The sequence below is a fragment of the Diabrotica undecimpunctata genome, chromosome 3 (genome assembly GCF_040954645.1).
Source record: "Diabrotica undecimpunctata isolate CICGRU chromosome 3, icDiaUnde3, whole genome shotgun sequence".
In the NCBI taxonomy this organism is placed as follows: Eukaryota; Metazoa; Arthropoda; class Insecta; order Coleoptera; family Chrysomelidae; genus Diabrotica; species Diabrotica undecimpunctata.
In genome coordinates, this window is record NC_092805.1 from 69,500,944 (window position 1) to 69,508,503 (window position 7,560).

Sequence of the window (7,560 nt, forward strand, 5' to 3'; positions counted from 1 at the left end):
ATAGGAGACTTCACCACAACAAAAGGGCTCCTGCAGGGCTGTTCCACATCTCCAACCCTATTCAAAATATACTTAGAGAAAGCCTTGACTACATGGAAAAGAAAATGCGAAGGCATGGGAGTACCGGTACGGAACGAATACCTATATACGTTAAGTTTTGCAGACGATCAAGTAGTGATTGCACAAGACCAAGACGACCTCAGCTACATGATGAAGAAACTACAAGAAGAATATACCAAGGCTGGCCTAGATATTAACCTCGCGAAAACAGAGTACCTATCTACAAGTGAAGAAGACATAGAAGATCTACAGATTGATGACAACGTAACAATCAAAGGAAAGGATAAATTCAAATACCTGGGGTTTATAATCACGAAAAAGGCAACAACAGAGGAAGAAATTACACAAAGATTAGGACAAACAAGAACAGCAATCCGACAACTTAACTCAGTATGGTGGGATAGACACCTAAATATGAAGACAAAAACGCAGATTTATAAAACATTAGTGCGAAGTATTATGACATATGGGGCCGAAAATTGGATCATAAACAAGAAAAACAGCAGTAAGATAATAGCAACAGAGATGGAATGCCTGCGAAGATGCTGCAGAGTAACAAGAATGGATAGGAGAAGTAATGACGAAATAAAGCAAAGAACATCAATAGAAACAGACATACTAACATATATAGAACAAAAAAGACTAAAGTGGTATGGACATGTAAGAAGAGCTAGCGACAGCAGATGGATAAAAAGAATAACCGAATGGAGCCCCATAGGAAGGAGGAAAAGAGGACGACCCCGAAAATCCTGGAGGAACGAAGTAGACGACGCCATGAGTAAGAGAGGACTAAACGATGGAGAATGGAACAACAGAGAAAGATTGAAACGGTTGAGCGAGGGAAGGCAGTGAATACTGTAGAATCCCTAAATATATATAGTCATGCTAGAATGCAGAAATATACATAAATGCCACTGTCAAAATAGTGGTTCAGTCAAAAGACAGAAAATTATGACGAGAATCAATGTTCTCCGAAAACTTTCAAGATGTAAAGGTGACATCCAAAAAGTCCTAAAGTCAACAACCGAGATGTGCTTCTCAGCAGGAGAATATGCATGTCTTGTGTGGAGCAGATCTAGGCACGCTCAACAACTTGCCAAGGCATTAAACTAAACATGTATAGACAAGGGAAGTAACGATTTACCATCACAGTCGTTGATACAGATATCGCACAACTGCTTTTGATAATTTTGGTAATAAACAAAATATGCAAAAGAATAAACGTCATTTTTTACTTATTAACAGTGTAAAATCGCTATTTGATTTTAAATACTAAAGGTGGAGACCGGTAAATTATATGGAAAAATGACACAATTTTACTGAAAAAGCATAGAAAATCCTTTAAAGTGAGAGTTTGTAAAGTTATTTTTGTTAATTTGTTGCTTAATTATGGCAAAAATAGAATCAAAAGTCGGTTTTTTGAAAAGTATATATATATATATATATATATATATATATATATTAGAAGTGATTATTTCGACCAAAAAATAATTTATAAATACGTTCGAATTATCGGGTAAAGTGGTCTGTAATAAAAATCTTTCTTTTTTCTAAATTACTCAATTCGACTACTTTATTTCCTTACGAGACCAATTTGCAAACCAGAATAAATATATTTTTCATTTGACTGGGCAAGGATTTTTAGATGGCACCAAAATTTTATACAAATATGCTGAAAAATGTGGCAAATGAGACAGATTTTAGTATACCATTTTTAGACACAAGAGTAATAAGAACAAATGACAATATTTTGACATTGGATTGGTACCAAAAGCCGACAGCATCAGGCAGGTATATAAATTACTATTCAAACCATACCACCCGTCAAAAATATAATACCGTACTAGGTATGAAAAACAGGATAATGTCCATTGTTGATGACAACTTTTTACAAAAAAATCTGAACATAATATACAAAATTTTTCGTAACAACGGATATACTAAACAAATTAAAAAAAAACTGATTTACAGCACTAATTTCTATGACGGTCCCGTCCATGATTCTAACAACAAATCAATCAAATATAAAAAACTTCCCTTTATTAATGGTCTAACTCATTCTGTCATATCCATATTCAAAAATGTTCCTAATATTAGTATAGCTAAATATAATACAATGAACAGCAAACAACTATTTTCAAAAATCAAAGACCCAGTACCAACCTTATATAAAAGTAATGTCGTTTATGAAATATCGTGTTTAGGATGTCAAAATAGCTATATTGGTCAAACATCACAATGGCTAAAACAACGCATCACACAACATAAAAGTGATTGCCGTTTGAGAAAAAATAGTTGCGCAGTGGTTGAGCACTATGAAAACACTGGTCATATGCTAGACTATAACAAAGCTCACATTTTGGCACAGACTGATAACTACAAAAGTAGATTATTTCTTGAGATGTATTACATTAACAAAAATAAAAACACTTTAAATTATAAAACGGACATTGGACAGTTAAGTAACATAAATTGTAACATATTGAACAAAATTTATAAATATTCAAAATAGCCAACATTCATCTTAATAACAACTAACCTTAATAATTCATCAAAGAAATATTATTCTTCTAACTTTTCTTTTATTGTTATTTTTATTTTTACATTTGAAATAATTTTAATTTTTTATCGTATAGCTGTAACGAACGTGCTTAAGACAATTTAATCTTGACATTCAATATTTCAAATACTTCAATGTCACTTTTTATTTGCGAAATCTTTTAAATTCTGTGAGTGTTTTAAAATGTATTTGTACGCCATTTTTTGTAATGTTCAAATTGTTTTAGTTTACTCCTGAGGAAGCTTTTAAATAAATGGCGAAATATTGAGTTATTTAGAAAAAAGAAAGATTTTTATTACAGACCACTTTACCTGATAATTTGAACGTATTTATAAATTATTTTTTGGTCGAAATAATCACTTCTAATATATATATATATATATATATATATATATATATATATATATATATATATATAATATATACTTTTCAAAAAACCGACTTTTGATTCTATTTTTGCAATAATTAAGCAACAAATTAACAAAAATAACTTTACAAACTCTCACTTTAAAGGATTTTCTATGCTTTTTCAGTAAAATTGTGTCACAACTACATCAAAGTATGCATCACATTATAATTTCTTATATTTAATAGTATCCAGTTGTAAATTTTTATCCATAAATGTTCACAAACATGAAAGTTGTAGCAAAAAATAAATAATTTTAAATTTCCACTTTAACACCCTGTATCTTTCTTAATATCAACATTTTATTAAAGCAATTTGACTTAAATCGTAATATTTTTAGGTGTAGAATCTGCGGTTTGTTTTTGTACAATTACTTAAGGACCGCCCTGTATATATATATATATATATATATATATATATATATACCGGTAGGGATCTATGGAGGAGTATCACTGAGCCACAAGCCCTTATCTCTTGCCGTACTGCTCCACCATAGGCCGATCAGGCACCAGCATATTCTAGTCTAAGCCGCAGATTCATCTAGAATTTTAAACTGCTGCGTTAGCCTTTTTTATTTTTCTGTACACCGAGCTGGTGCTCGAACCCACATCCACTGAATCATTCGACAGTGAAGCGAATGAGAATCGGCTCCTAGCCCACTTGGCTATCTGACCTGAAAATTATTAATAACTTTTCTAAAAATTCACAAAAAACTTCAAAGGACAATGTCACAAATATTCAGCTTTAAAAATTTAAAGATGTTTCACTTAATATTTATTGCAAAATTGAAATTGTTGTCCAAAAAAGCTTTTATCTACAACGTTATTATGCGTAAACTGTTGGGTCTACATGAATTCCGAAAGCACCAAATTGAAGAAAAATGCTTATTTTATCAAATTAAATTATTTAACGATTAAAAAGTTTATGCTAAATATTGTAGTATACAAAAGTACTGTAATTTTAAGTGTCAGCCGTTTTTTTTTTGAACCGACATTTTGTAAACAAGTAAAGTTAGTAATATAGATAATTAATATAAAAAACGTCAAAGAAACTCTAGTTATTAAAAAAAATAAAGTACCTACCACAATTAGCAAATCAATTTTTTTAAATCGATTATTATTATATGATTATGATTTTTTTTTTCAAATTATCACCGGCCCTTTGTTTATAAACAATAACAAATTTAAAAAGAACCATTTTGATAGATTAAGGGTTTAAGTTTAGACAAAAAACAATTAAAGAACTATTCCTTTAAAAATGAGCCGTCCATGATGTCGTCCAGTTTAAAAACAAAGCTATTTTACTATTTCAAAAACTGCATTCATAAATTCTAATGTGCCATCATGAACATCTTCGGTTCTGATCAACGAAAATTAATGTTTTTCTTTTTTAATTTGGGGTACTTCTAGGGTTAGATGATTAAATGCATTTCGTTAATTTTTGAATTGTTTATTTTACCAAGTAATTTGTGTAAACATTTTAAAATAAATATTTATTTTGCAAAATTTGACTTTTCTCTTATTATTGTTAGAAAGTTCCGTAAGATTTATCCCACATAGAAAAAGTCCCTTGACAAAAAAGAGGAAGTAGTTCAAGAACATTTAAGATGGCATCGAAAATTCATGAAATGTCTAGTGCAGTTTGGTACATCAGAAAATATATATGAATATGAACCACGGTTCGTAGACTTACTACAGTTGCCTCTTCCGACTGGGGTGGGGATGCTTGAGTTACGTCACCAGAGTACACAAGAATACAAAACCCAGTTATTCGCGATTGAAACTGAATGTAGAGGGCAGGTCGATTGCAGTGTTGATTGGTTGAAGGGGAAGAATTACGTCACGAGAGTACAGTTTCGGGCTTAATGTTCATTGGTTAGGCGTAAGAGGCAACCTTAGTAAGTCTACGAACCGTGTACAAAATCCATTTATTCGCGATTGAAACTGAATGTAGAGAGCAGGTCGATTGCAGTGTTGATTGGTTGAAGGGGAAGAATTACGTCACGAGAGTACAGTTTCGGGCTTAATGTTCATTGGTTAGGCGGAAGAGGCAACCGTAGTAAGTCTACGAACCGTGAATATGAACAGAGGTTTTTGACAGTTAAGTAGTATTAGTCACAGACCGGTAGCACAGAATAAATAACAATCAGAATGTCTACTCTCAGATGCCGCCTTTGAAGTTTGTCAGCACGCGATCGCCATATTTTAAACGGAAACAGACTCGAATCGAGAAATTTGTGACAAGCTACGACAGAACTGTAATTTTAATATTTAGAGATTAATAATTTAGTACATCTGAAATAATTTAATCTATTCTTCAACTAAAAGTACGAATAAAATGGTGCATATTATGTCTATAGTTGCCGTAAATAAATTAAACCGGGTTAATTTTTCTATGCACACCAGATAAAATGTCACTAAACAGCACTGGTTCCGTTTAAAATATGGATGAGTATGGATAAAATATAAATAAGTCTACGCGAACGAGATGTGCGTCCTTATTTTTTCAAGCAGAGTGGTCATTCTGATTGTTTATTATTCTGTGCCGGTAGTAGTATTTTGAGTATTGAAGTTTATAGTTGTCAGTCTGTTAAAGCACAGAATAATAAAACAATCAGAATGCCCACTTTGCTTGTCAAGATAAGTAGGCGCATCTCGTTCGCGCAGACGGAATCAGCCATGTTTTAAATGGAACCAGTGCTGTTCAGTGAAATTTTATCGGACGTGCATAGAAAAATTAACCCGGTTTAATTGATTTACGGCAACCATAGACCTAATATGCAATATTTTATGTCGTACTTTTAGTTGAAGAATATATTAAATTATTTCAAATTCACTAAATTATTAATCTCTAAAAATTTAAATTATGGTTCTGTGGTAGCTTGTCACAAATTTCTCAATCCTAGTCTGTGTTTCCGTTTAAAATATGGCGATCGCGTGCTGTTTTACTTCAAATCTGAGAGTGGAAATTCTGGTTGTTATTTATTCTGTGGTTAAAGTATTGTAAACAAGTTGGTGTTGAATAATGTTATTTTCAAGAAGAGTAACATTAGTGTCAGCGGTAGGATTAAGAATATATTACGAAATATCTTCTTAATCGATATATTATAGAAATATTATCGAAAAAGAAACACATATTTACTCGTTCTTGTTTTATATAAATTAAACATTGTAGAATTCATACCATAATATAATCAAAATGTACTTTTCTTAAGCTTTCTCTCTTTATATTTGAAGCATACAGTATATACATTATAAATACATGCCAACACTACCAAATCGAAATATTTTTTCCCATATTAACCCTCAAAGTCTTGTATACCTCTTCACTTAATAAGGTAAGAAGTAAAAAAGGAACCTTTCGTGTACCCTCTATTATATTCGCTGTTGGCCTAGACGTTCTTCAAACATTTCAAAATCTTCGCCTTGCTTGAAAACTGCTAATGCCGAAATGTTCCCAGTATTAACCAATGTAACGGAGCGGCACTGTTGGAGCGGCAAAAAAACGTTTTCCTAATTACTGTCGTTCAGCGACATGACCTGCAAATTCTAAATTCAACTTTCCGTAGAAAAAATACAATATTTTGTGTTTTACCGAAATTTCCACAATTTTTCTCGTCCCCAAATAATTGTAACATCATCGAAATAATACTCTAATTATGGTAAACACTTTTATTACTCAGAAAATACCCACTAAAAGGGTAAACACATGTCTATCGTTTTACAGCAGAGTATATACCCCCCTAGTAAGGTAAGTCCCATAGAAAATAAATATAGTCATAAAATAAGACAAAAAACGTATTCTATACCAAAAAATATATTCTCTCTGTAATATAGTATACACTTACACATTTTTATATATAAATGTATAGCATAATATCAGGTAGACAGAGTATATATTATGCTACAGGAAAGTTTTTATTTAATATGACTATATCTGTTTTCCATTACATTAACAAACCAAAGTCCCGAAAACAACAAAATAGAAGATTTCAGATATCCTGACACTTGTTTATTTGTATAATTTTCTTTAGTAAAGTATTGGCAACAAATGTCCTTCTACTCCTCATTCCTTAAGCCCTTGTCAAAGTGTAGGTCTAGTCACTTTAAATATTGTTAGCTTGCTGTCTCCATTGGTTGCAATCCTGTACCATATGGATGACTTCATGTATAATCTTTGTTTAATCTGCTTAGGTGCTTCTATATTCATTAGTACTGGTTTGTTATAAGTTCCATACCTTCTAAAATACTCTTGCTTAAAGGACGATCCGTAGATAATAAAGTGTAAACTCAAGCATTTCTGTGATCTTGCTCTTCAGGATCATCACAAATTAGCATGTAAGTAGAAGGTCCATGAAAATCTATAATAATGAAATATTATTAAAATTAAGAATGTATGAGAGTAGATGTGACAAGTTCGTTCTAGAGCGGAAGTGACCTGTCACTCTAGACCATGCCCCCCTGATGACGTAGGTACGCCCCTCGTGTCTCAAGGCCACCCCCTGTGATCTTGCTCTTCAGGATCATCACAAATT